We start from the raw sequence: 20,550 nt of genomic DNA on the forward strand, positions 1-20,550 counted from the left end.
AAAAGAAATCCTAATAACACCGGTTATAATTCGGTGTAATGAAAATTCCAACAAACGTTATTTCAGACGAAAAAATTTTCGACTATGTGATAGGTTACTCTGTTTTTTAGTACTCTGTACTGAGATCATTTATAACAGAAATAAGCACCGTGTTACATGGAGCTTGGTTCTATAACGACTTGCGTAAGTCCCACGTCTGGCCCAGGTCTTCAGCTTGATGTCGCGCCCCTCATGGAAGAATGGCATAAGTGGAGTTACATCGAAAACGTTTATTGCTCCATTAGATACAGAAAAATATAACCCACAAATAAACATGTTTGACGTAACTCCACTTATGCCATTCTTCCATGAGGGATGCGATGTTACCCTGCCTGTGATAATAAAAAAAAAAGATTCGAAATACGCTATAAACGCACACAGTAGGTATATTTATATATTTTTTTGCTGTATGTAAGTACTTTTGCAATCTATAATATAACACAAAGCAGTAACACAACGTAATACACAAATATTTAAGCAGTTATTAGTTAGTATTTTACTTTATTTTATTTTGCAACACGAACGTCCGTCGCTCATCTCAGCTCATTGAAAATCAGCGCCACAGTTAATTGCGGCTGTGGCATAAGTTGAATGAAGTCCTTCTGCGTACGCCACAACCGCACACACGACAATACGACATTTGTAGTCGTTATATTTAGATTTTTTTGCTTTTTGTTTGTTTTGTCTTATTTAATTTTTTGTTATATTTTAATTTTGTTTATTACGTCTTTTTATTTTGTTTTGCTTGTCTAAGTGGTACCAAAATTTTTTTTGCATCTATGCGTTGCAATAAATGTCTATTCTATTTTAAATATAACTTCTTGTACTTTTAACCGGCATTGCTACAAACTAAATAGCGATAAGCGTGACAACATAGCTAGATCGCGGCAACGTTCTATCGCAGTAGGCGTGTCGCAACGGCGTATTGTCGCATGAATTCGTGTCCAATTCTACTAATTTCCGTGTAACCACAGATCATTGTAATTCCTTCGAGACTCCATTGAGATTGTATTGCAATTTATGATAACATTTGTTATTCTGCTAGAATTTACTTGAAATGACAGTTAAATCTTAAAAGAGTGTCAGTGGAATGGCTGTGATGGCATTCATTCAATCGCTGACGTTCGATGTCGCCTTATTAGGTATCATGAAAATATGCATATCTTCATTTTCATCTCGTTTAATCTGCAATTTAATCTTCAAATTAAGGTAAATGTACCAATCTTTGACCATGTCCAAATGTATGACACTTCTGCATTTTTTTTTAAATAAGAAAACAGATATTGATAGAACTACAAAACCGTGTTAAATGTACCAGTAATGGCATCATATGAATACCGTTTAGAAGCTTTCATCGATTCACTCAATACTTTCTCAATCTAGCGACTGTTTTTGCGTACAGGTGATCCGAGTTGAAAGTACGTTGATGTTCTTACAAAAAACCGTTAAGACTTTGAGTAGTTTAAGTGCATTTATTAGAATTTTTTTTATTAATTATGGGTAAGTGTATATTAAAACTATTAGATAACTGTACACACAATTTGTTTTATGTGTATTTATTGATGTATACCGTTTATATTTTATTTTAGAGGCAAGTCAAACGCTGGTGCAAAATTTTAATGTTTAGTAGTAGTTGACACCCAAGCACTCGAGCACTCGTAGAAATAAATATTTTTTAAGACTTAGTTTCGACCATTTGGTAATGATGGAGAGCGATGGTTTTGGATGACTCTATTAGTGGCAAGTTTCTAATGGTAGTTTGAGTACTGTTTGACATGGGTGCCAAAGACTGTTTTACTATGGGGACACAATGCCTGACAATCGTAAGTTGGAGTATTAAACACTAGGACGTAATTAGTGTCAACTATTGGTTACAGATATTGTGCAATGAGAAAATGCACATCCACACACAGCCTATCTCTGCACGATGAAAATATTTTCAATGTTATTTAAAACTACATATATAGGTTATGATCGTGTGACATTTAAGTTTAATTTTTCCGTAACTTTCTTGCAAACATTTATTATTAATTTTAATAAAAGCATCTAGATTGATTTTGTTTTTTGTTCTTTTATTAATCTATTGTTATACAAATTATTGTAATCAATCCAGTGAAATAACTATGAAATCTTAACATAACGTCCTGTCAAATAGATAGATAGATAGATAGATAGATAAAACGTTTATTTGTTACTACATTCACACGTACATAACAGCAAAAAAATAAAAAATAAAAACACAAAAACACAAACAAAACAAAAAATAAACAAAAACAGCAGAGTCGCAGCACTGCTAGACACCCAGTTATGTACGTGTGCTGCAGCAGTTCAAAAAGGTCATAGCTCAACGTCGGTGTTTACTCGAGAGCAAACCGCTGATTTTTCAGCTATAACCTAGAGGTAATCGCGGATACGATAATCAGTTCGCTGACGTCATTTTTCCATTTAGTTATATTTAAACATATAATAATAATTAGAATAGAAACCAAATGAATAGGAAGATAATATAAATATAACGTTTAAAAAATAAATTAAAAATATTAGTGATTTAATTCAATTTATGTATTGTAAGAGTATAATATATAAAAGAAAAATTAAGAAAAACAAGTGAAATACAGATATAAAAGAAAATTAAACTGTTAGTGGGTTAATCATGGTTTTAATACACAATATATGCAATAGGACTGGACTGGACTGCAATAGGCTGATGATGATGACATGCAGCAAATTTTCGCCACCTAAGCAAAGCTCTGTGACTACTGGTAAATACTGGTACTCTGATCTCACTTTGCTATAGTCAGCTATTGGGACATCAGAATTTTTGTTCGCCATACACTGATACATTTTTAGAGGTTGCGGAAATCTGGAATAATTGAATAATGCTATAATTATTTAAAATTTTATAATTTCTAGAAGATAAACGACAAACCGTTAAGAATGCTTACATTCCCAGGTAGTCAGTAAGACTGATATTAAGTACTTTTTAGGTAAAACACGTGTTTTTTCGTCTAAAAGCTTCAACCACTGGGACATTTACTGTAAGTGTATTACATGTACGAGTAGAATACCTTAGAGCTTGTAAAAGAGTTCGTCCAAGGAAGTACTGTACCATCTTACCTATTTCTGCTGCAGTGTTGTCAGCATTGCTGCGTTCCGGTTTGAAACGGAAACCCCCCTTCACAGGGCATTATACTGCACGATTTTTTGCAGTATGAATCTTGCCGAATAAACAGTGGCGCATACATAAACATATAGAACCGTTCGCACGGTGTTTGTCCTGCAAAAACTCACACAGGTCTATACGTTTATCGAATACGCAACGGACTTGTCAGGCAAATCGAATGAACTTTAACGTATTCGATGTGCAGTGGCGCATAGTATTAATGCATCTCTCATACGTCGCGAAGTCATACGTTTTCTATTGAAGAGTCACCGAACAATCGGCGTCTAGCAATGAAGTATTCGTATTTATTTTGGTAACCTCAAAGTGTCCTACATTGTCCAAATTATCTACTGACATCTGAAAGTAATTGAAATTTTTTTTCAGATTTTCGTACAATTTTTCAAATCTACTCATCCGAAGAATAGGGTCCGATGTGATTATATAGCGAAAGGAGAATAAAGACGTTACGAGAATAATTTCGTTATTTAAACTAAGGCCTACGTAAAGGTGTTTTGAGAATTTATACATCTTCATCATCAATGTACTATGTCCTGAAAAAAAGTAGTCTTGAACATAGATATTTGTTCTACGGATGTGTCGAAATGTGTATTTTACGCACCGCTTTTTGATTCATTGGATGAACGTTGACTCTTCTATGCAAAAAGGCGTGGATCCATCACAACCGTGTTCTCAGGGCGACTGCTGTGTGAATACCGCAGCTATCCGTCTTTTAAACGCGTGAAAATATATCGTGTGTACACCCCGCTGTCTATCCGTTTATAATCGAAAACCTGTAAGACAAAGCTGTGTGAACCAAGGTTTAGAGTGCTGGTGAATTACAGGCACATGGGAGCATGGGACTTGTCAACTTACGTCACAGAGTGACGGGTGCAGTGGCAGTGCCCCTAAGATCTTTGCGATTTAAAGCTCTGAGTAACACTGCAACTGCACGACTTTTTCCCCCCGTCACTTGATATATTATAAAATAAAATAATTGAACTGAAACTTACAGCTTAAAGTTATACCTAAGCGTGTTTGTGTGCTTATTTTAAAAAGCAAATTTTTTAGTGCTTTTCGTTTAAATGATTTGCATAAATTTTTCAGTCAGGGCTTAGAGGCAAAACAAACCCAACAAGTACGTGAAATTTCTTAAAATTAGTCATCTAGTAGCAGTAAAGGCCCACGTGATACACTTCGTCCGGGGACGTAATACCACCTTACCTATTTCTGTCGCCGAGCAGTAATGTGATCATTATTTCGTACGGATCGGTTGGGAACTACTAATTACAGGGAATAAAAAAACAAATAAAATGCATATATAATGTTTATGCGAGTCACAGGAGGAGAGAAAAACTGTTTTTCTAGATTTAAAATTCTGAAATCAGGCAAAATAAAAGTCCATAGTTTGCACATAATTTTTATACGGAGATATTTCTCTTCAAGTACTACAGAGAACCTACTTTGGTTTTCAACTGAAGCCCCATAATTTATCAAATTCACATTTGCCCGAAAATTTGAAATTTGCCCTGCTGTTTAACGAACGTCAGTCTCCATCGGGCGCTTGTCGACATGGGATCTGTCTCAAATTTTCTCCGCCTTTACTTATTTTCTTCATGTTAATTTTCAGCGATTCGACGCGGGGAAGCCCCTCTTCCTCGACGACGTCCTCGTTGTCAAAGCGGTTTGTACTATGGGCGTTATTTTGTAATTTACATTCTGTTTCAGAAGAAAAACTTATCTTTATGAGGTGATAATCAACATAAAACTGTGACTGTGAAAAATCAACAACTTTGTCAAATTATCGCGACAATTTTACAAATTGAACAAAAATTGTTTGTCACTCGTCATTCGAATCGGTCTTTATCATCACCCATCATACCTACGTCTCACTATTTAGGCACGGGTCTCCTTTAAGACCGTAAGCCATTGTCCGCCATATTGGCAAAATGCGGGTTTGGAATTCACACGTTTTGCAGGGGCTGTGAACCTTTTTTGATAAGCGGGTTTCACAATCTTTTGAATCAAGGAAAATTATTATTTAAAATTCACGCTGTCTTGACCAATTACATAGTGGATAAAGTTTCTAAACGTTTGTGCAGCGTGCTCCGCCTTCTGTGGATACTATGGCCTTCGTCCCTGGAAACTAATTTAATACCCTAATAGCGTTAGCCGGTCCACATAGTCGCAAAATTTGTTCAGGTAGGGATATTCCGATGGTTCTAGCAGGTGACACGCTTAAAAATTTAATGGTGATTCTAGTAATCACCATTAAATTCAGCGTAGCTGAGTTCTAAGGCATAACAGTGTAGGGGATGCTATCGATAGGATAAAGACATACCCCACCACTTATTTTAAACCCTATTCTTACTTCACTATTCTTACAATTGTTAAACCGTCGTCACTCCCATAAAAATAATTGGTACGAGAGGACGTGCCCATAAATCACAAATAATTACAGTACTATTAAATGGCATTTAGTAAAAGTGTAATTAGTCTTTTAAAAAGGCTATATTATAATTAGACATAAGGTTTCGGTTTGCTTTATAACAGACAAAATAAAAACACTAGGTATGTAACTATGTTAATAGCGTACGTACTTATTTTTATCATCAACGATCAGAGCTTAAATTTGTATTGCAATTTTCTATATTTAGTTACTGCTATAAAAATATAATAATGTGTATACCTTTTTATTTACCTCAAGATTTTTTTCGCCGGGGACTTCCACTTACACTGTTTTAACAGTAATAGAATTTGTAATTTCCTTTTAATATTAACGCACGCGATTCTCAAGATGTGCCTCGAATATAGAATTAGATTCACGAATTCGCATGATCTTTGATCGTTCGTCATTCTATCTTGAACTTCCTTATATATAATAGCTTGCATTGTATTAGGGCTGTGGATCGCTTTTTTGGTTATAACTTACTGTTGTTAGAAAGAGTTCGTCCAGGGAAGTACTGCCATTCTGGCGCCCATGTTAAGAGTTCCCGGGTTGGCGCCCTCGATATGTTCCGGGGGTACCCTATGCGGAGTTGAGGATGGGGGCCCTAACATTTTGCTCCCCCATCAGAACATCAGAGGGTCCGAAGACGGACGGCCGCCGATGGGCAATGAAACGCTATAGCAATGTCACGGCCCGTCACGCACCAGCAGAAAGTGGAACAGCCCGAAGGTTTAGTGCGGTCGGGCTGCCTCCGTTCAAAGTTCAGTCCAGTCCCACATGATTCCGGCCCTACTCCCGCATGGCCGGGATATCTGTGTACAGATTGTCCCTGGTCAAAAAGGGGAAGTACTGCCACCTTACCTATTTGCTATGCCAAGCAGTAATATTAGGTTACTGCGTTCCGGTTATGAAGGGTAAGGATGCTAGTGTAGGAACAGGCTCATGGGACTTAGTAACGTATGTTTCAAGGTGACGGGCGCAGTGGTAGTGCCCTCCAGATCCTTGTGATTTAAAACTCTGTCTGTGTCGCTTACCACCAGGTGCAGGACTTGTTTGTCCCGTCGCTTGGTCATAAAAAGAAATTGGAAGACCTAGGGTCAGGCTTTTGCCCAGCTACAGGTGACTATTGTAGTATAATTAAATAAATAATTAATAAATAAATTATGACATATCTCGCACGTCCTATAGTGTAACAAGGCCACATCTGCAAAATTACAATTTTTTCGGAGAGAGGTTTAAAATTCTACAACTAAATTAGTCGATAACCTTTTATGCTTAATTGGACGGTTATAAAACTTCACATATACATAATTTATTGTAAATAGCTCGTATTATGTTTATGACTCATGTGAGCACTTGACGTACGATCACACGTGACTTTATACCAAGACGAAATTAAAAAATCGGTAATCATAGTTTCAACGTAATATTTCAGTCATACAGTTACGCACAAATCTATATAATTTCAAGGGTGATGTTTATCGGCAAAGTGATTGGCACCGTCTTATCAAAATCACATCAGAAGTGATCAAAATTGTCAATCATATACACTCAGGAACGTCTCTTTGTTGATAGATCAAGCCGTTAGGTTACCACGGCTATATTGAAGATCGAATTCATAATTATGATATTGTAAGAAACATAAAGAAATAACCGGAATTGCTATTGACCGCATTATGGAAAAACATGGCGATACCAATTTATAATTGCTAAGATACCACTTTGTAGCAGTAAGGCTCCTTGTGAAAGAGTTCATCCAGGGAAGTACTGCTACGTTACTTATTTCTGCGGCCAAGTAGTAATGTTAGTATTACTGCTTTCGGATTTTGAAGGGTAAGGGTGCAGGTGAAATTACATGCAAATGGGACTTGTCAACTCATGTCTCAGGGTGACGGGCGCAGTGGCAGTGCCTCTCAGATCTTTGCGATTTAAAGCTCTGAGTGGCACTGCAACTGGCGTGTAGCTTACCATCAGGTGCAAATTATTCCAAAATGATGACAAATTAATCTAACTGAATATGTTTGGTCTCAAATTAAAAGGCATGTACTTAGTTATTAAAAATGTTGCGACAAGACAATGACAAGAATTCAAGAAATTACATGAAAGGGTTGTAACCCTAACTAGCCATGAACAGGTTCACGACAATGAAACGGGAAACTTCCGGTCCACAAAATTTATTAAAGAAGTAAAGTTGAAAGAAAGGACCCTAAATGGGCCGAGTAACTGAATTACAGATATAGGTACACGAAGGCTGTAGACTTATAAATTATTACACATGATTTAGCTTATTTAATGATTATAAACGTAGTAAAGAACCAGAATTAGCGATTATTCACGATGGAATTTGGAACAGCTCCGACTGTTGTGGCGGTCGAGCTGGGAGTGACCGTGGTACGAAAACAAAATGGGAAAGTGAAGGAAGATGGAACAATTCAAATTTAAAATTTAAATACATGTAAAATAAAAAATGATAGGATACAAGCGGAGAGAGGCGATTCAAAGAGGTGAGATGCCGGTGTAAAGAGATCAAACCGTCACATACATATACTGGGAAAAATAACAAGATTGGGTCGGAAGAATGAAAAATGGTTTTCAAATGGACAGGCTTGTGGCTTACCATCGGGCTCACGACTTATTCGTCTCGTCACTTGATGATATTATAAAAAAATATAGTACCTAATTGAAAATTTTAAGCAGCGTTTGTTTCGTACTTGGACAATTTTATAATAAATACGTACATCTAACGTAGGGCTGTTCGTATAGTCGATGATCCCAAACTCGCAGACGGTAAGGAGCCCCTTAGCCTACGGAGAAACGTTGGCTCTCTGTATGTGTTCTATCGTCTTTATAATGGGGAGTGCTCTGAGGAACTTTTGGAACTGGTGCCACCATCTCGTTTCCGCCATCGCACCTCCCGCCCAGGACCACGCGGGCATCTCGTTCGTTCCTTCCTCGGACCTCCAAGATCTAAAATTATCTTCCTTCTGAATAATTTCCTTTGCACTATGACATGGGGTTCTCAAAAATCGTCTTTATAGGGCTCTAAAAAGGCTGGCAACGCATAGGCAGCTCATCTGATGTTGCAAATGTCCATGGGCGGCGATAACCAGATGGTCATTGGGAGGTTCCATCAAGTGGCTCGTGTGCTCGTTTGCCTCCTTCTTTAGATAAAAAAAAATAAAAAAATCGTGTTGGAGCTGTGAAGAAAGTGATGATACCATCGCTGATGATCATACTGACACAACTATTGAAAGAATTGCTTCAGATGCTGACTGACTTGCAAAAGATTAATAACCGGAAAAAACTTTAAGATTCATGTTTAGTTATACAAAAGACGAACACTTTATTTAGTTTATTTTTTTTTTTTATTTATTTTATTATTAAGGAATAACAACAGCCAACTTAAATACGTCTTACAACAAACAATATTTGTCTTAAATAACTTAGGCCAAAATAGTTATTCACAATGACATACATTTTGAAGCCTTATAAACGAACAGAACAAAACAAAATTAGTAGTGAGCTTATACAATTTTAAATTAATTTTTAATTAAGGTTTAAATTAAAGTCTACAATAACTTATTTGTCGTGGTGATACATATATTACAAACAATAATAAAACATATATTAGTGACATATACTTAAGATATAACTAATGATATATGATAGAATATATAATCGATAACATGTATTTATATAATTATATAAAATTAAATCTTTAAATCTAAAAAAAAAAAAACAATACTTTAAATTAGTTTAAATTAGTTATTAACACATTAAATAAAAACAAACGTACAGATTATGTGACGTGTAAAGATGTTCAAAAAAAATTACACATGGTGTAGATGTTACGTATACATTTGATCTACAGATTTGCAGATTTGACATTTTTTAAGAAACCTTCTTTACTACCAATGAAAGGGTCGATTCTACTAAAGTGCACATTATAACTGTTGACAATTCGTGATAACACTGCATTCTTCCCATAGTTAGTAGAGTGGGGCAGGACGTGGAATAAAGCTGTGTGACGAGTGCGGCGCCCCGGCACACGCAGCGCTATCTGCTCCAGAATTTCAGGGCAGTCCAGACGTCCACATAAGATGTCGTACAACAAACCCATATCCAACACCGTACGACGTTCACTCAGCGTTAGCAGCTTATACTTCTGACAGATGTCCTTGTAAGATGAATCATCACACGGAAATCTATGCTTTAAATGACGTACGAATTTCATCTGTATACTCTCAATCCGATTTTTGTGTACGGCGTAAGTTGGAGCCCATATTTGGCAGGCGTACTCCAATATACTGCGAACATAGGCGTAGTAAACGATTTTGAGACTAATGATAGATGTGAAAGGTTTACAAGTACGCATGACAAAACCCAAATTTCGGTAAGCTCTATTAACTATACTATCAATATGAAGGGAAAATGACATTTTAGAATCTAGCAAGACGCCGAGATCTCTTATTGATTGTACTCTTTCCAGTACCTGGTCGTTGATTTTATATTTAAAAAAAATATTGGATTCATTTTGCGCGTAAAGCTAATGCATTGACATTTGGAAATACTTATTGTTATTTTATTATTCTCGTAAGACATTAAATTGTTGAGATCCTGTTGAATTAAATTACAGTCAGATATGGAATTCACTCGCATAAAAACTTTCTTGTCGTCTGCGTATAAGAGGTGTTTAGCGCTACTGAAGCATGTGTGAATATCATAAATATACGCATTATAAAGGAGAGGTCCAAGATGCGAGCCCTGTGGGACACCTGATGGCACAGAAGTGAAGTCAGATCTATATCCACCAAGTACGACTGCTTGAGAGCGATTGTACAGATATGACGTGATCCACCTCAACAAATCACCATGTATTCCTAACGATTCCAGTTTTTGAAGCAGAATAGAGTAGTCCACACGATCAAAGGCTTTCTCAAAGTCCGTGTAGATCACATCAACCTGTCCTCCATTTTCCATCTGATCTAATACAAAGTTCGTAAATAAAGCCAAGTTAGATATAGTAGAGCGACCCTTCAGGAAACCATGTTGGGATGTAGATATACTGCGAGTTATCACTGGGTAAATGTGCAGGTAGACTATTTTTTCAAATATTTTAGCTACGATGTTGAGGATAGATATTGGACGGTAGTTATTAATCAAAGATTTACATCCTTTTTTATGAACGGGGATAATATGGGCTCTTTTCCAAATTGCAGGAAAGACACATTGAATTAAAGATTGATTAAAGAGAATAGAAATTGGAAGAGCCAATGACTTAGCACAATTGGTTAGAAAAATAGGAGCTATTCCATCACAACCCGCGCCTTTTGTTTTGTCTATGCTATTGAGGTGTTTCTCTACTACTGACTCTGATATACGTATTTGTGATATTGTATTATTGCCATAAAATAAACTGTGATGATTAGATGAGATGGTATTCTGTGCTGACACAATAAACGCTTCCTTAAAAAACTCATTGAATGCGTTGCAAATCTGTTGCCCCTCTGAGAAAGTTGCATTACCATTAGTGAAAGCTTTGGGATAATTAGAGCCTCCTCGTTTTGATTTCACATACGTCCAAAAATATTTGGGAGTATTCCGTATATTATATTCAGTGTTTTTAGTGAATTCCCTGAAACATTCCTCTTGCAATCGCTTCACACGGTTCCTCAATAGAGAGAATTCGTCATAGTCGCGAGGATTACCAAAAAGTTTCCACTTTTTGTGTATTTTATTCTTCCGTATATTAAGTTTGATCAAATCACGGCTGTACCAGATAGGATAATAAGATCTCACATTTGAGCTTTTAGAGAGAGGTATAAAAAGAGTGCAAGATTCGTGCAATAGGTTATAAAATTTTGAAACATCTTCATTTATACTATCATGCGATAAAATATGAGCCCAATCAATGCTACTTAAATATTTATTAATTAGTTCATAGTTACCCCTGTAAAAATTAAAACGAGAGTCTTGCTTTTCCTTAAAATGTCTAAATTTAAAATCAAAAATATTTATTAAAATGGACGGATGATAGGTATCCTCCTTTAACAAAGGTTGTGCAGAGCGAATGACTTTCATATCGAAGTTGCTAAAGCACAGATCCAACGTTTTACTTTTTGAGTTTTGTATAAAATTACATTGTTTCAAACCACAAAAGTGGATATTATCTATAAAATTCGCTGCACAGTTTTGAAAGTCTGTATTTACCTGTTGCGATACTGTACACTCATCATTATTCCAAATAATGCATGGTAAATTAAAATCACCCACCAATAAATAATTACAGTTAGGATGATTATCAATTAAATTCAAGATATTATTAAATAAGTTATCAATACGATCGGTGAAGCCACGAAGATCGGGAGGTGTGTACACTATAATTATGTATAAATCACATTGCGATGTTATGGAGCGTGCAGGCACTCTTACACACAGGGATTCGGCAGTGTCGCTATTCCAATCATTCAATACGTTTACTTCGAGTTTCTTATGAGTACAAATCATAACCCCGCCCCCTCTACTTTTTTTACATAACCTCAAATTCCTGTCACAGCGGAAGACGTCATAGCGCGTATCACACAACTCGCCATCAAATATGTCATTTTGCAACCAAGTTTCTGTAAATAATAAAATATCGTAGTTACTATTTAGTATACTGTTATAAAGATCTACGCATTTAGTTCTCAATCCACGAACATTCTGGTAATAGATCAATAAATCGTTCGAAGCCATTTTACAAGATAATTAAGAGATGTATGTATTAGTGCCATATGGAGTGCAGTGATTAATATGCACAGCAGCAAAACCAACCCAAACCACCATGTGCTAGTTTTTATTATTAGACGTGTGTATTTATGTTGATAAATAAATGTCACGAAGATCATGACTAACTGAGAATAATCCACGAGTGAGATCTGCAAACATGTATATAACTTAAAAATAATTATAATTAATTATATTTTTCTTAACATACTTGTTATATTATTAAGGTGTATATGTTATTATAAAACGGGACGTAAGTTAGCAATTCTGTATAGTTCACATAGAAATCAAAACAAAATAACAATAGAATATCTAGGTAGTTCTTATAGATGTTTCAATAGTCGATATTATAGTTTGTGTTCAGGTGCATTCGGAAATTCGAAGATTGCCGATAGACATTAAGAAAATAGTTATATTTAACAATTCAGTATTTTTGTATGTGATTTCTATGTATATTTTCTGGACGAAGATAAAAATGTGGTGTAAAATGTAGCAAACGCAATAATACACTCGAGAGCAATGAATCCGGGTCACTAAAAGAATCCGAAAAATCTCGGAAACTAAAAATGCTAGGTTAATGCAATAAATTGTATTTAATAGACAATTTAATACTCCTTAAATGAAGGTATTAAAACTTTTTAGTTATTGTAAAGTTATATCATAAAAAAATCAAATATGAAAAGGGAACACTTTCGAAGATGGAACTACGAAATTACAGCATTTGTTTTTGCTTTTGTTTGTAATCTGTCATTTATGTGGGTACATAAACCATGTTGATAGTGCTTAATATTCATTATTTAAGCTGAAATCATGTCGCTTACACTTGAAGAATGCACCAGAATACTTACATTGGTGGAAACTGGCCGGAGTCAGCGCGATACAGCCAGGACTGTAGGTGTGTTGCTGTCAACAGTACAAAGAGTTCTCCGACGTTACGAAGAAACTGGTTCTAACCTACGCAGACCAGGAACGGGCAGAACTAGGTGTACCACAGCACGAGAAGACCGATACTTGGTGAACTTGGTGCTTCGAAATCGCTTTCTCACAGGAGCTGAACTCACAAATCAGTTTCGACGCCTCGGAGGTAGTAACCCAAGTGCATGGACAGTAAGACGTCGGCTTGCTGAATCTAACTTAAAACCCCTTAGACCTGCAAACGGCCCTAAACTGGAGCGTGGGCATCGTATTTCAAGACTAAGATATACCCAGAACCACGTAAATTGGAGTATTGAAGATTGGTCGAAAGTTATGTTCTCCGACGAATCAAAATTGATGCTCTACAAGCACGATGGAAGACACAGAGTGTATAGAAGACCAGGGGAAAGATTCAAGCAAGCATGCATAGAAGAAAAAGTAGCCTACGGTGGTGGGTCTGTACTTGTGTGGGCCGGAATTTCTTCTGAAAGTCGCACAGAGCTGGTGATCATAGAAAACGGCTCTTTAACTAGCGAAAGATATGTAGATGAAATCCTCAATGAACACGTTGGTCCATTTATGGTCAATTTTGGTGAGGATGCTATATTTATGCATGACAATGCCCGACCTCATACAGGTAGGATTGTAAATGACTACCTTCAAGAGATGAACATTACTTGTATGGAGTGGCCAGCGCGCAGCCCGGATATCAACCCGATCGAGCATGCTTGGGACGAGCTAGGGAGATGCGTAAAACAACGAAACCCTCCCCCAATCACGCTTCGTGAGCTCAAAATTGCTCTCACAGAGGAATGGGAGAATATTCCCCAAAATCGTATAAGGAACTTGGTGTACAGCATGCCAAACCCAAAGCCAAAGCAAAGCCTAAACGCAGTAATGGAAGCACGAGGAGGCAATACGAAGTATTAAAATTCAAGAAAATCGTAATAATGTTCAAAAATTTCATGTTTCCTATTTTTGTTTTAAGGAGAGATCAGCAGTTTTTTTCTTTATGTAATTTTGTGTAAATAAAATGTATGGTGACTCATATTTTTTTTGCTTTCATTTAAGGAGTATTAAATTGTCTATTAAATACAATTTATTGCATTAACCTAGCATTCTTACTTTCCGAGATTTTTTGGATTCTTTGACCCGGATTCATTGCTCTCGAGTGTATTTGTAGTTAGCATTTTAATTAGTTAAATTATACCTCTTTCAGATACTATATTACTTTAATAATATATTTGAACAAGAAGTTTATAAGTTTTTATTTAACAGTAAAAACGCTAAGGCTAAAGCTACGATATGTCACCATATCTGTGCTGTTCGCATTTGTTTATTAACTCCTGACACAAAAAGAGGGGAGTTATAAGCCTTTGTTTATATATCTGCTGTCCGTATGCCTGTGTGTGACATCGTAGATCCCAAACGGCTGCATAAAATCGCGCGCGTGTGTAAAGGTAGACGAGTAGCGACTGCATCGCTACTGCATCGCGTTTGCATCGCTGCTAAAAGTCGCCGTGTGTAACCGCACTTAAATCGTGCGGAACCTACAATCTCGCAATTGACATTCGTATTAATAGCCAGTGGAAAAGCACCATAATACGTCTCTTCAGCTTGAATATCAAAACAATATTTACTTTTAGTATGGATTTCTTCTCCAATGTAAAATAGAGCATTATCTTCCAATGACGTAGAGCCTCTTCAAAAAAGTATATTTATCAATATTTTGTATCTGATCACGTAGTCAGTATCAGTTAAAACATGAGTGGGCCACTGTTACTTATTTAACTTGCAGATTTCACAAGATTGATAGATAGAGAGATAGAGCCTGACATTGCATTCAGTATATCGTATTAAGAAAGTTTTCTTAGTGCTCGACGGGAACTACGTAATCTTAAATTGCTCCTGTAAAAGTTGCAGGCGCTGCTTCTAGCTTCTGCTGCTAGCCCATATAGCGTCCGGTGCAATTAACATCCTGGCGCCTTCTAGTAGGCACGCGATCAAAATGGAATACTTTACAGCCCCATATCTTTCTACATTAGTTTTGATTATAATGACCGTCCCTACCGACCCTTAGGTTATACGAGAAGGGCACTAAGATCTGCACAGGAACCATCTAAGCCGGGTCCTAATCCCAGATCAGCCCGTTTACAGGAATTTCATCCGGTTCTCTGTAATGCTAGGTTAGGTGAGTACGTACAGGACCCTCTCTATTTTCCAGATAGGTATCGGAGCTGTAGGCACGCTCACTTCCCATTGCTTACTGCGGTTGCCACCGCTAAGCCTTCGAATCTAAGTTGACTACCAAATCTCCTCTTTGGTGGCGGAGCTGTACGGCACGCTGACTTCCCGACGCCGAATGAACGGCATCTCTCCAGTTCCCAATAACCTTAGCGGCTGGAGGGACCGGAGAATATCTAACTTATCCACTACTAGCTCTCCGGGCAAGTGCCGGAAATGTCTGGACACAGCTTCCCACTTAAAGGGCTACTCACGTGCCCCGCGCGTCTCCTCGCTTCAGGCCCTCAACTACTAACAACTGCGCACGAGACAGACGCCCCGGCCACATGATACCGGGGCAGACAAACATGTCCATCTCTGCAGCTCACGACAAACCCCAGCGTGTACATACCTACATGTCCAAGTCCGGGTCCACCAGAGACGTCCGTCAAGGCGTCTCACTGGCGGAAGGCTTGGCCCGGACGCCCGCTGTACTCTGGTCTTGCCGTCGAGCCCGTAGTCTCTCCGGTATACCCCTATCTCTCGCATCGGTACGTAGGGACTGGAATACTTAACAGCTATATTGTCCTCAGTGATCGAAAATTCGGGTGCAAATTGTGCAATTGTTATTGGGAAGCAATTGCCCATTTACTTTGCTTGCGCCGCGAACTTACGCTTCTTTTAAGATTTCCATTGTTATTCAAAATTTGTCATTTACAAAGTTTAAAACTATATTGAAACGATAACTTTATATTATAGGTTAACAACTTCTGCGTATTTGGATGACAAAAATCCGTGGTAGTGACCCGTTTAGCTCCTTCAGGTATTCTTAATCTAAGATGTTTAAATTAAATTAAATAATAATAAATGTATTCAAATGTACATTTACAAAGAGCAACCGCTAGAGTTTCTTGGTCATTCTTCTTAGGGGAATCTGCCTTACGAATGAGCTAGAGTTTAATCAGTATGACCTATGAAATAAAAATTATTTGACTTTGATTTTACTTGGGTATTTCCAGGATCGGTGGCAGCCCAGAGAGGTCGACGATTCGAATCCATGTGACGGCGTATACCTGTGACTTTCATTTCCAATTTACGTACATTTGTGAATGCTTAGTAGAAATAAATACAACTTTTTTATTTAAAAAATCAACCTCAAAAGTTCGTGGTGTTACATCTATTTGCCAAGTTTTATTGAAATTGGTTACCGCAAAGTGCGCGAAACTGAATTCATCCCCTAGTTTGCTATCCCTAGAGGTGGAATATTTTCTTCAAATTTAAATGGGACCAATGCTGAGGTACCCTATTTCCAACAAAAAAAATCATCAAAATCGGTTGACAAAGTCATCGCGTAACATACCTACATACAAAAAAATACAGTCGAATTTAGAAAAAGGAAAAGTTCTCCATTTTTTGAAGACGGTTAATAAGCCACGCTAAAATTAAATAATTAAATTTTTTTTTATGACGCCGCAAATTACTGGCGGTAGAAATAGGTAACTAGGTACTTCTCTGGAATTTTCCGGGAAAGTTTTTTTCCAATAAAATAACGTTCTGGTCTATTTACAAGTCCTTATGGTTAGTCAATGGATCGCCATTGTCTAACCATAAGCACTATACCGATAGGGACCGGTAAAGAGTTCGAAAAGGTTGGTTTGAAAAAATCTGAAAATAATATTGTTTCATTTCCAAGGCTCACTGAATTTGACGAACGTGTGAAGTAATAAGTTGATAATGATGTAAAGTGGCAGAATGAATACTAGTGATGTATTATTGCATAAAATATACAATTGCTTTATGTTTAAGCCTATAAATTGTTTATACAAAGGAATAGGTACATTAAAAGCTTAAATATTAGGACTAAGGCTAGATTAATGAAGGAAATTGGGTCAGTGTGGCGGGGTGCCAAAATAACTGGCAGTGTCCTCCTTTCTAAGGCTATGTTAATACCTTCGGCACGGTGGCAAACAAGGATTCGCCCTTGTTTAAGCTTACAACATTACTTATTACTGCTTTTTAAGTTGTTAACCGACTTCAAAAAAGGAGGAGGTTCTCAATTAGACTGCATGGTTTTTTTGTATCGTAAGCGATAACTCCGGTATTTGTGAATTGATTTTGATGACTCTTTTCTTTTTTTTTGTTGGAAAGTACACCTTCTTTAGTAGAGAGTTCCTCTCTCTCTTCCATAGTGGTCACATTTAATTTTGAAGAAAATCATCCACCTCTAAAGGTGGCTGGTAACGCATGAAGATTCTTTTTTTAAAAATAGCGCCTAAATTTTATTATAAGGAGCAATTATTTTAATGGTTGATTTTGCTATTCTCCAATTCTAGGCGTTTTTCTCTCTCAATATACTTTGAGTAGTGAGAACTAATTTTTATTATCTCCTGTGTCAAGTTGCGTATTGTGGCGAACTAGGGGATGAATCCGGGTTTGCACACTTTCCGGTAACCGATTCCAATAAAACTTGACAAATAGATGTTATTCCACGTACTTTTGAGGTCGATTTTTTTAGTACTCTATACTAATATTACAATGCGCTCAGAAAAAAATATTGCTCTTAACAAAAAATAATCGAAATTGACATATCAATTTAATAACTATAAAATACGGCTGTGATATAAATAGTAACAAAGTATATTGGTATAAACACGCAAATTTTATTGCACGTGCAATAAATTTTTAATAAAAATAACTATACTCATTATTATTTTATTGCAATATTTGAATCATTCTAATAAATGTATTAACGTACTATATGGCTATAACCCCTTTACGATATAATCTTGAAATATATACCATATTCCAAAATATCACATTACAATGATAAATTGTTCTGTGATAAAAAGATCGTAAATTAAATTTGTTTATGGTAAGCATTCTCAATACGAGTCTACTACAATTTCGGTCTGCAAATCACCGTTGTAATGTACGTCCAAATAAATATTTCGATCGCAATTCGCATCGCAACCGTTAGCTGCAAATTATCAATCAAGAAAAGAGCATTCTTTTGCCGCCAAAAAAATTCACACAGTCTCAGTCGTTGACCGGGGAAACCGGTCCAACACGGGTTTTGTTCCTACTGTCCCTCCGACGTCGCAGCGAGACGGTTCTTTGTATTCTTATCACTATTAACTTGTTCACCTGATATTAAAGCACGACCGGCTTACCTGAGCGACAGTTGCCCTCCTACCGCGCTGCGCGACTAACCTATTCAACGTGCGTTCGAAATTCGAAAAAATTACGAACACCATAGTAAAAATGTAAAATTCTTTTCACGCAAAATTCCAAAAAAGAAATGTAAATAATTGTCCAGTGTATATAATTATAATTTTTATAATAAATTCTATAAATATAATTTTGTATGATAAAGTGTTGAGTGAGTGTAGTTTTCATTTCAATTTAAAATAAATGTAAAATCCTGTGATATTTGTTTTTAAGTAACTCAGTGAGCCGAAAACCGCAAGTGAGTATATTGTGATTTTATTTTTTTTTGTCTACTTTTACTATGCTATTTTTATTATTATTCTCATAGTTAACTGCTATTCGCTTCATTGATACTTATAGTTTTTTAATTATGTTATTAACTTGTAACTATTAGTTATTTTAAAATAATTTATAGGTATTTAGTACATTTTTGGAACTACTTATATTTAAAGAAAAGTGCGTTCTTAATTAACTTATTATTTTAAATGCCTTTATTATTTTAAAAATCGCCTTTAGCACGAACAACAATTAAAAATGTTGATGGAGATGTTTGCAAAGTTCGATTCAAAGTTTTAAATTGTATGTTGTAATATAAATAATTGATTTACGTTAACATAACTGAGCTCCGTTCATGAGTGTTCTTTGGAGATGATAAGACTACCTCTCGAGTGTGTGCTTTAAACTAACGATTTCATATACAGGGTCAAACTCTATCCCGTTAGCAATTTGAACGCGTCAATTAGTACAGAGTACTAAAAAACCGACCTCATAAGTCATTCATCCCCTAGTTTACCACCCTTTGAGGTAAAATATTTTCTTCAAATTTAAATGGGACCACTACTGAGGAGTTCAACACAAAATAATCATCACAATCGGTTCACAAATACCGGAGCAATCGCGAAACATAGATACAAAAAAAATACATACAGTCGAATTTAAAACCTCCTTTTTTCGAAGTCGGTTAAAAAGGTAGATTATACTTTTTGGAAAAACACAATCGCCCCTCAAGTTTTCATTACTACTTTACTATCAAGAAAATTTTTATTAGCTTAAGTTTTTATTTAAATAAAATAACAAATAATACTAGAAGTAAGTAGGCTGTCAAAATGGAAAACATTTTTTTTATTTCTTTTTTTAATCTTTTTATGTGTTTATTACCTCTTACTTGCGATTTTTTTATAAAGCCATGTTTTATAATTCTCCCTTCGCTTCTATTGTGCATATGTTAATTGAGAAATGTAGAATCTTATAATGACATAAATAATAGTAATTAGTTCATGAACTTTCCAAAAGTACAATAAATAAGTAAATATTTTCCAAGTAATTACATATTTTAAACAAAATATGAATTCAATTAGGTACAGCGACCCAAATTTGATACAATCCACCAAGCCGGACTGTCTTAAAAGAACAGGGTTAGATTTAATATCAATTTTGTACTTTTTACGATAAGAACGATACCTCCAATGAACAACTGCGATAACTTAATTTCTGCTCATTTTTAACCGACTTCAAAAAGGAGGAACTCGACTGTATTTTTTTTATTTGTATGTGTGTTACGTGATAACTCCGGCCATTGTGAATAGATTTTGCTGATTCTTTTTTTTTTGTTGAAAAGAGGGTACCTCGTTAGTGGTCAAATTAAAATTTAAAGAAAATATTCCACCTCTATGGGTGAAAAACTAGGGGATGAATCCGGTTTCGCGCATTTTCCGGTAACCGATCTGAATGAAACTTGGCAAATAGATGTAATTTCACGAACTTTTGAGGTCGGTATTCTTAGAGTACTACA

General features: G+C 36.2%; 1 protein-coding gene across 2 annotated transcripts in view; it reads left to right on the top strand.

Moving 5' to 3' along the window:
- Positions 1 to 20,550, top strand: part of LOC113228107 (solute carrier family 41 member 1-like) — a 165,863-nt gene that overhangs the window by 25,366 nt on the left and 119,947 nt on the right. The window contains exon 1 of one of the 2 annotated variants that reach the window (XM_026461256.1): positions 18,930 to 19,017. The exons of the other annotated variant lie outside the window; for it this stretch is intronic. The gene's annotated coding sequence lies outside the window, so the exon portion shown is untranslated. Of the gene's footprint in view, positions 1 to 18,929; positions 19,018 to 20,550 lie in introns of those variants that run through there. 2 annotated transcript variants of the gene reach the window in all.

The sequence above is a fragment of the Hyposmocoma kahamanoa genome, unplaced genomic scaffold (genome assembly GCF_003589595.1).
Source record: "Hyposmocoma kahamanoa isolate Upper Pololo Valley unplaced genomic scaffold, ASM358959v1 224, whole genome shotgun sequence".
In the NCBI taxonomy this organism is placed as follows: Eukaryota; Metazoa; Arthropoda; class Insecta; order Lepidoptera; family Cosmopterigidae; genus Hyposmocoma; species Hyposmocoma kahamanoa.